This window comes from Echinops telfairi, unplaced genomic scaffold, assembly GCF_000313985.2.
Source record: "Echinops telfairi isolate 266 unplaced genomic scaffold, ASM31398v2 ScPeMD7_7458;HRSCAF=8496, whole genome shotgun sequence".
NCBI lineage: Eukaryota > Metazoa > Chordata > Mammalia > Afrosoricida > Tenrecidae > Echinops > Echinops telfairi.
This window is the reverse complement of record NW_022111358.1, coordinates 30,611,876-30,621,422: the sequence shown is the minus strand read 5'-3', so window position 1 is coordinate 30,621,422 and position 9,547 is coordinate 30,611,876. Positions and strand designations below refer to the sequence as shown.

Genomic DNA, 9,547 nt, shown 5'->3' with positions numbered 1-9,547 from the left:
TGAGATGAAAATACACCCAGCATGGATGGCTTTGTGTTTCGTACACAGTCTTTGAAGCTTTATAATTTCTCCAATAATATCCCCTCGAAATCACACCCAAGACGGAAATTGTCATTGGGTTATCTGATAAAGGAGCTGAAACTGACAATCCCACCCCACCCTTCATCTTTCAAGTTTGCCAGAGGAGGTGTTGATGGACAGATGGGAGGGAGCAGCTGGGGCAGGGAGGGTGAAGGAAGGCGTCTCCTTGACAGGGGTCAAACCAGGCTGTGACCTGCGGCGGCAATCCCTGTTCCCTTAGAGTGGGAATCCCAGCCCACCGACGCAGGGAGCCTTCCTCCCTGAATGATCAACCCTGGCAGGCCGCTCTCTCCACAGGGTCTGCACCTAGTGCACTGGGGGATTGACAGCTAGGCACATTCTAGATGCTGGGCTTACAACTCGGAGTGAAATGGACAAGGACCTGTCCACAAAGACTGTCCCTGACAATGGGGAGAAGAGAGGAGACAGACAGCAAACCAAGAAGGGAAGTCCAGGTGTTATAAAAGCAAGGAAGGAACAGGAAAGGGGAGCTATGCTGGATACTGATTGGGGGATGTAAGGAATACAATTGTATATTGGGGGTGGGGGAAACACAGAAAGATATGACTGTCTCCAAGAGGTGATATTACCTCTGATGACACGGAGGTAGAACAGCATTCCAGGCTGTAGGATAGACTGAACTCGCTGGGCACTACCTGTGTCCTCCTGCTGGCTTCTCACCCTGGACCCGAGGCTGGCTGCTGCATCATTGTTCTTTCTCAGAGCTGCCTTCCCCATTGGACAAGCCCTAGAAGGTGTCTAGTGCAGTGCCTGGCGCACACACAGGGAGTCCTGTAGGGATGGGTGAGGGCCTGAGGAGTGACTGAGCATGCTCATAAGGGTCCCGAGTGTGGGAACCCAAACAAACGTCCACCCTTAGCCTGGGGCGTTGCCCTGTTGAGAGTCTTTGGACAGCCCCCCCTCCCCGGGGCTGGGTTGATCCTAGGTTGGCCAAGAATACCTACACCAATTGTCCTCAAGTGGATCTGACTCACGGTGGCGACCCTCTGGGCATCAGAGTGGAACTGTGCCCATGGGGTTTGTTTTCAAAGGCCGATTTTGAACAAGTGGAGCTGCAGGTCTGTCTTCCAAAGGGCCCCTGGGTGCACTGATAATGGCCAAGTTTGGTCTGAGCAGCTGAGACTCTTAACCGTGTGTACTGCCCAGGGACTCCAAGGTGTCCGTATTTCTGGGCAGGCTCGGGGGCAGTATGGAACCCTGTCTCTGTAGGACAGATGGAAGCCTTTACTGGGGAGCAGACGCTTCCAAGGGAGACGATGGGGATGGGGATGGGGTGACACTGGAGAGAGACACACGCCATCCCTCTCAAGACGTGCCAGTGGGCTAACACCACAAATCCCACCCCTTCACTACTGACAGGCTTAGGAAAAAAATCACTTCTCCCTTGGGGCCCTTGGCTGCTTGAACTTGTAACAAGGGGCTCAGATGAGGTCCAGCCCCTTCCCCTGGACCCTCCCATGTTCTAGAGTCCAGTCGGGGAGGACAAGGGGCCGATGGAGCTCACCGGAGAGGAGGCTACAAGCATCCTTGCTTCTGCAGTATCTTGACCCGGAGCAGCCACCCAAGTACAGGCTCTGAGGAGCAAATGAAGGAGAAGAGAGGTTTCAGGGGGTGCGAGTGGGGTGGGGATGCAGAGGCCCAGAAGCCCACCTTGGCATCACCAAGACCCTCTTTTCAAATCCCAGCTCTGTTTCCTCCTGAGTGCAATGGGGAAAGTGTAGCCTACCTCTAAGAAAATGAAAGTCTGGCCTGCCTCTCCCCAATACAGGGCCATCTCAGAGCGCATACCCAACCCACTGCCCGCAGGCGGGTCTGACTCACGGTGGCCCCGCCTAGGGCTTCAGAGACGGTGAAGCTTACTGAGGAGCAGCTCCAGGGTTTGAATGGCTGACTGTGTGGTTGGCAGTCCAACACTTGGCTAACCCACCTCAAAACCCTCCCAAGGCGGAGACAGGACTCAAGTGGTCAGATGCTGCCGCCTGGTGGCCACTCTATCCACACCCAATTCCAGAAGAAAATCGTCCCAAGGGGAAGGGGTATGGATTGTACCCCCCCACCCCCACTCCACCCCAAACTATACATTGTAAACCTTAACCTGTAAACCTATGGTTATAATTCTATTTGCAAATTATACCACATTTATGCAGGGTGTGCCTTAAATCCATCTCTTTTAAGATTAAAAACGGGGAGAGGGGAGGGAGGGGAAAAATGAGGACCTAATGGGGGGTGGGGGTGGGGGAGTGGCTTAAGTGGAGAGGAAATGTTTTGAGAATGATGAGGGCAATGAATGTACAAATGTGCTTTACACAATTGATGTATGTACAGATTGTGATAAGAGTTGTATGAGCCCCTAATAAAACGATTAAAAAAGATTAAAAACGTCCTTACCCATTGTCATTGAATCAGTTCCGACTCACAGTGACACAGGACAGAGTAGGAGTGACCCCAGAGGGTGGCATGCTGTAACCATTACAAAGGCAAATGACCACATCTCTCCTGAGGAGAGGCTCCTGGGTTTGAACCTGGGACCTTTGGGTTAACAGCCGAGCACGGTGCCACCAGGACTCCTACTTAAGGTATAGAGCAGATTAAACAAGGAGACCAGCAGAGATGAGGGACATAGATGCCATGGCACAAGAGTATCACCCTGACTCCCAAGGAATAGACGTTGAAAAGAGACAGGTCTTTCCCCAGAGTAAAAGGGCCTTCCAGCAGAGCGGAACCCTGGCCTCAGACTTCTAGCTCTCCTAAGAGAAAATAAGCGCTCTCTGTTAGAGCCACCCACCGTGGCCTCTGCGCGCAGCAGCACTGGACCACTAAGGCAGGTAGAAGGTGAGGCTATTCTACTGCCTTTACTACTCTTCCTCTCAGACAGCTGTCTCAATGGTGTGGCTTTGGGATAAAAAGTCTCCTTCAAGTATTCGGGGGCACATGAGCTCCGCTTTAAGTGCACATTATTTAAACAAAAGCTCTCATTTTAACTGCAGGTCCTATCCACTTATGGAGGTCTAATATCAGTCCAGGAACTGCTAGCGCAAGTCGAGGCTACAGGGCAGGGAAGGAGGCCAGGGACTCGCTAGGAGCCATGCTGTGCCTTTAGGACATCTGCAGGGGCCGCTGTCCAGGGCCCAATGCCTGGGCTGCAGGAAAGGACTTGGAGGAGTGAGCAGCAAGAAACAAGAGCCCTGGGAGGAGTAAGATTGCCCCCAAGGGTACAAAAGGAGGGAGCAGGAAGGTAGGACCACAATATCCCCTAAGCATCGTCGCCCTCAAGGAGGGAAATGGGGGAGCCGCCGCAGCAGCGCCTGAGAGGCAGGCGGGAAACTACAAGACCCGAGAGTTCCTGAGCCAAGGGCAGAAAAGACTTAAGAAAGGAAAAAGGAATCCTTCGCAGAGGACAATGGGATAAGGGCTGCTGGGAAGGCACCCAGAGGGACCCTCGCCAGAGAGCCAGCTCTTGCTTCTGCAGCCATGTGCTCTGTGCCTCAGACATGAGTGAGCTCAGGGGACTCATGCTGACCACACTCTTCATCACACGGGAGCCAGAGCACAGAGTCCTTACGCTGCAGTAAGAAATAGTCTCTTCTCGCGATCAGGATCCTTACGTCTGCCATCCGAGCACCTCCCTCTCGGAGACACCAAATCGGTGTGCAGATGGGGTCTGAACGCACAGAGCTGAGCGGAGATCACGGACTAGGGGCCCTTGGGGTGATCACAATGACATCCGGTGCCCATTGTCTCATGTGGCCAGGAGAGACTCCCAAACTGGCTTTCGAACAAAGACTACATCAAGAAAGTAGAAGATTTTGCTCTATGCTACTGACTGGATTAAGGATCCTGGGTGGTGCCCTCGGGTAAGGTTAGCATAAGGTCACTCCCCAGGGGAAAGGTAAGGCTAAGGCTATCCGTTCTTCGAAAGAGGTACAGCCTCAGAAACTCCATCTAGGGTCCCTATGAGTCAGCGTCAAAGTGGTGGCAGTGGTGTCTGGGTGGGATTGACTAAACGAAAGATACTCATTGTAATTGCCATTAGAATTCTCAAACTGAATGAAGTTTACTTCTAATGACATTTCTCACACAGCTAATATGCTGCCAATGAAGGAAATCATATATTTAACTACAGATATATATCTTCTCACTGACTATAAATAAATATTTATATTCATATAAGCATAGAGGGGGGTGGGGAAGGATATACATGCTATAAGATCTACTCCATGAATGGGCTGGAGCACCCACTTTAAGGTCTGTAGCCTAGCCACAGGTGTCACCTCGCTCTTACAGTGTGGCCCATCTCCATACCCTCATAAGATGTTCACGAAAGACTCGGTGCTATAGTAAAAGAGTGAGGGAATTAGATGATGCCAAGCTGTTGTAAAGAACCATGTCCAGTGTCTTGAGAGCTCGTCCCAACCAGTCCATGCAGAACCTAAATGTGATCAAAGAGTTCTAAACAAAATCCCTGATCAGAGAAGGGAATGTATTAGAACTGAAAAATCTAAAGCATTTGACTTAAGAAGGAAGGGGTGTAGTCTACAGTGAGATCCTTGACTCCTTTTTGAGTTGTGACATGAGTTTATGTGCCGTCTGAATTCTTTCTGACCATTCAACCAGCGATCTGACTCTGTTAGGCAAGTCCAGGACAAACGTAGGCAGGGGCAGTTTTCTCTCAAGTAGAGTGTGGTGGAAAGTAAATCAACCCTAAGTCCCGAAGCAAGCCTAGAGCGGTGAAGTGTTTTCCTCAAAGTACCAGGGAATTTTCTTGGCTATGTCTCTACTGATTTATTTGAAACACCTGCATGTTGGTGAGAGCCTGGTGGAACCCCTAAGGCCACGGCCCCTCGTGACCCTTCAGCTGTGGAACTGAACTCACCTTCCTTGTTGACTGTTTAAGATCAAAGGACAGCATGCACCCAGGGACTCATGGCAACAGGAAGCGTGAGGAAGAAGAGGAGGAAGTGATGGGATTGCAGTGGCTGGGTTAGAACTAAAGGTGTATGAGTTGTAGAACCTAAAACTGCTCCTCTGCTCTGTGGACACCCGCCCAAGGCAGGGTGGGGGCCTTCGGGCCATTTTCCAACACTAGAGGAGTTCTGTCACACTTGCTGAGCAGGGCCGAGGTCAGGGGCTGAGCGCGGAGAGACTGCGGACCCTGGAAAGGCACGTCAGCCGGCGTGGCTGAGAAGAGGCGCTGCAAACAAAAGAACTGTGCTCTTAATGTTTTGGAATCCTGACTTGTTGAAATCCTAATGAAACCCCATGTTCTTGAGTATTTCCTGTGAGATCTGTGTGGGTGTTGCAATGGATGATTGAACCCACGGAGGAATACAGTGCCCTGGGAGGCGATTTGATGTCAGAAAGGGGAAAAGAAGTTGGCGTGTGGATGCATAGCTGACCTCTGCCCTGTAGGGATCGGCCGGGGCGTGGTGGGGCGGGATTCACCTTCCCCCTGGTGTAAGTAGCGGAGATCAGACATATCACTTCAGCAAGATCTATCTTAAAGTACAACTGTTCCTGCGATAGGAAAATTGCCACACTATACCGAACACCAGGTAATAGGAGCATCATTAAAATTTACCCACCAATCACTAATGCCAAAGGGAAGAAACTGAAGCTGGCTAACAACTTCTGCAGTATGAAATTGATAAACGCGCAATCAAGATGCATTAACAATGCACACGTAAGTAATAATAATGTACAAATATGCTTGATACAATCGGCATGTGGATTGTTATATGAGCTGTAAGAGCCCCCAATAAAATGATCTTGTAAAAAAAACGATGCAAGGAGGGCAACAAATGTATAGATGTGCTCTACACAATTGATCTATGTATTGTGATGAATTTTATGAGCCCCAATAAATTGATTTAAAATATATATATATCTATGAAGACAACAGAAATTAAAATGTGTTTATAATATGACATGTAATATAAGAAATGTATAAGTTAAAATGGTATGTATACTGTTATCATAAATATTTAAAATAATTTCTCTCCATTTAAAGTAACATTCTGGAAAGGAAATCTTTTCATGTAATGGAATTATAGGTGTGATTTTAAAATGTTTACTATTGCTGTTATGTAACAATAAAATAAGCATTAAATAACTAAAAATTTTAAAAATAAAAAGATGCATTCATAAGTACTGGTCATGACTCAAGTAGAAAGAAAATGTTTTAAAAATGGTGATGGCAACATATGTACAAACGTCCTGGACACAATGGATGGATGTTTGGATTGGGATAAGAGCTGTGTGAGCCCTCAATAAAATGACTTTTAAAAAAAGTACTGGTCACTGGATTGTGAAACTTGGAAACCAAAAAGCATCAACTGGTGGAAATATGTCCCTGGTGATGGAAACAGTAGCAATCACAAGATGAAATATTGCCAGTTGAATTACTCGTTCAAAATACCTTTTCCATCACAGAAGCGTATCAGTGTGTTAGGATTCTCTAGAGAAAATAACCAGGGCACGTGATTTTATATAGATATTCGAGGATAGATATGTACAGCACAAAGGACTATAACAGCTAGTTAGTCCACACAGCAGTACAGAGGGCCCAGTTGAACTCGCTTCTGTGAAACAGTTAATATACTGGAAGTCCTTCAACTCATGAGGGCCCCTAGGTCCAAGGTCAAGGAAGAAGGGCCATGCCGGCAGTTTGGCCACAGGCACAAACAGTTGGGGCGCGTCACCAACAGCCAACAAGATGACAGGACCCGACAGTCCCAACCTCAAGCTACACGGTCCTCGGTCCTCCGGTTGTGTAGCTCCCAAACTGAGCCAAAGAACTGGCCGCCACATGCTGCTCCAATCACCAGAGAGCAAGAGAGAGAGAGGCGGGGGTGGCTGAGCCATTTCTCTCTCTGCCCTCCAATCAAACCACAACCTTATTAATCCCACATGTTCCTATTGGCCAGGTTGGCACAATAAACCTACCTATCACATCAGTGATAAGCTGTCAACAACTACAATGGAGAAAGTCAAGATCATGAGTCGGAACAAGACCAGGGGATGACTGCAGGATAGACCTTCAGTTGCTCCCATGCAAGTTCAAGATGAAGGTGAAATGTTTTCAAAGAAGCCCATAAGCACCAGACTACAACTTTGAGGATACCCTATCTGGGCGTAGAGGCCACTTCAAGAAAAGGTTTGACTCACTGAACCCCAGTGACCAAACACCAGATGAGACCGTTTATTGTGCCAGCCTGGCTCAAGTCCAAAGAACAGGCAGTCAGAGGAGGAGCCAGCGTCAGAGTCCACATCCGGCAGCACGCACACAGGCACATTCTGTCTGGGTCGCCATTCACAGAAGCAGACCGCGGCCCGAAGAAACTCTCCTTCCATTGGTTAGCTGCTCCCAGGAGATCTCACCACGGATCTGATTACATTATCGTACATTATGCTTATCGTGTTTCTTATATTAGTCACATGGGGAATGCACCAGTTGCCACAGGAACGGAGATTTCCGCTAAATGGACACCCCAGCTTAACGTGCACCATGTGTGTCAGTGTTGTCCAGCCTTCACCATAGTCGTTCAAATCTGTATGCTGAGCAAATAACCCGAGAAGCGGAGCTCTCCAAAGTCGCCCGGGTGGCAGCATGGCTAAAGCCACCAGCAGTGACCCAAAAGGCGGTTGATTCAAAGCCATCGGCAACTTCAAGGGAGAAAGATGTAACAGACGGTCTCAGAAACCGCACCAGGGCAGTTCTTTCTAGGCTAGCCTCCAGAACCACCAGGTCAGAGGAAACCAGCCTCCAACAACGGAAGGGTCCACAGGCGCAATCGTATGGCGATACTATATAAGGATTATAGGAAAGTCATGGAAGATAGGAGAGAGACTAAAATAAAGGAGCCAGACACATTTTATGGTAGCATGCTCACCTCAGCCCCGCTTGGTGGTTCACATGGAGGTGGGAGAAAAGCAAGAGGGGAGAGAGTCTTTACACTCTCGGGACATTTATAGGTAGCCATAAGCCATGCATATTCAGTAGTAACATACCTCACACAAGGTGGGTGATAACTACAGTAAGGTTCCTGAGGTCACAGGTGAGGAAACCTACTACCTGCAAAAGGGTGTCTGCTGCGATAGGCAGATAAAATCACCCATGTGCTCAGCAAAGCTGTTAGGGGAGAATCTGTGGGAGTGACATTTAAAGCAGGGTCGTGTACTTGGACTTTAACTTACCAAAGTGGTGGCTTTCCTACCATGGAATACCAGCTTTGCAGATTCCCTCGGTTGTAAGTTAGGGAACAGAGTCCTGGTCACATTTCCCTCCATGTCCGCTTCCCACATCGCTGTGCGTTGGAATCCACTGGATGGCCCTGAATTTGGGGGGTTGAACTGTAGAAGACGAACATGACCCCCGGGTGTGGGGAAGACTCATCAGCCACCTGTGGCGTGCAGCTGACACAACCTTGCTTGGTGAACGTGAGGCGGCCTTAACGCACGGACTGACAAACACCAAAAAGCACGCCTTCGAAGTGGACTCCACAAAACTCCCCACAACTGAGCTAACAGGCAGCATCATGGCAAAGCAGAAAAGCTTCCAAGAGTTCGAGTTATCTGGGTCCTCGTGGAAGCAGCAGCCTAAATCAAATCCTGTCATTGCTTCAGACAGATCTGCCAGAGAAGATGCCTTATTTAGACTGACACAAGTCACGGCTTTTCAATAGCCCAGTCTGCCCAGGAAGGCCCCAGACTGAATAAAGGAGACTGAAACAGAACGGGTGCCATCCGCGTGGTCACCAGTCCTGAAACCACCAGCTGTCCCTTCCACGAGGGACAGTCCGGGCTTTCCAGGTTCCCAAACAGCTACAGCCGCTGGGAAACACAGCAGGGTCGCTGAGTCAGTGTGCACTGGAGGGCGGGCATTTGGCGAGTAGAGTTGTCCGCTGAATTACAGGGTTGGTGGAGACTGCTGCCTGCAGAGCACCAGAAGAAGAAACGACCCATCTTGGAAGACGTGCCACCCCTTGATGAGAGGGCGGTCCGACTAGGTCTCCCTACTTTTAACACGCCCTCAGAAAAGGCGAGTAGCCTGGAGATGGAGAAGTACATGGTTCTTGGGAAAGTAGAAACATTGTAAGAGATGAGGGCCCTGAAGAAGATGGCTTTAAAAGGCGGCTGCAGCCATGGTCTGGAGCAGCAATGGCGAGGACGACTCTGGACAGGGAAAAGCTCCGTTCAGTTGTCCATGGGATCCGATGCACTTGAGCCCCTAAATTGCACCCAACGGCAACACACCCCACATGGGAGCCATGGATAGTTCCACTCCTCACCTGGGGGTTTTGTAACCTACCCCAAACCTGACTATCCTAAGTAAGAGCAGGGCACTCTCTCTGGCCCCTCATCCCACCTCTACTGATGGCCAGAAGCAGCCCAGCAGGCACCCTGCCCCTGACGGTGGTGGCGCAGCTGCTTTCCTCAGAAGACAAAG

At 49.5% G+C, this 9,547-nt stretch overlaps 1 protein-coding gene across 1 annotated transcript in view; it reads right to left on the bottom strand.

Moving 5' to 3' along the window:
• ARL4D (ADP ribosylation factor like GTPase 4D) overlaps window positions 1-8,392 on the bottom strand; it is a 12,847-nt gene extending 4,455 nt beyond the window's left edge. Inside the window, exon 1 of the mRNA XM_045299792.1 lies at window positions 8,296-8,392. The gene's annotated coding sequence lies outside the window, so the exon portion shown is untranslated. The remainder of the gene's footprint in view (window positions 1-8,295) is intronic.
• Between the last annotated feature and the right edge of the window lie 1,155 nt (window positions 8,393-9,547).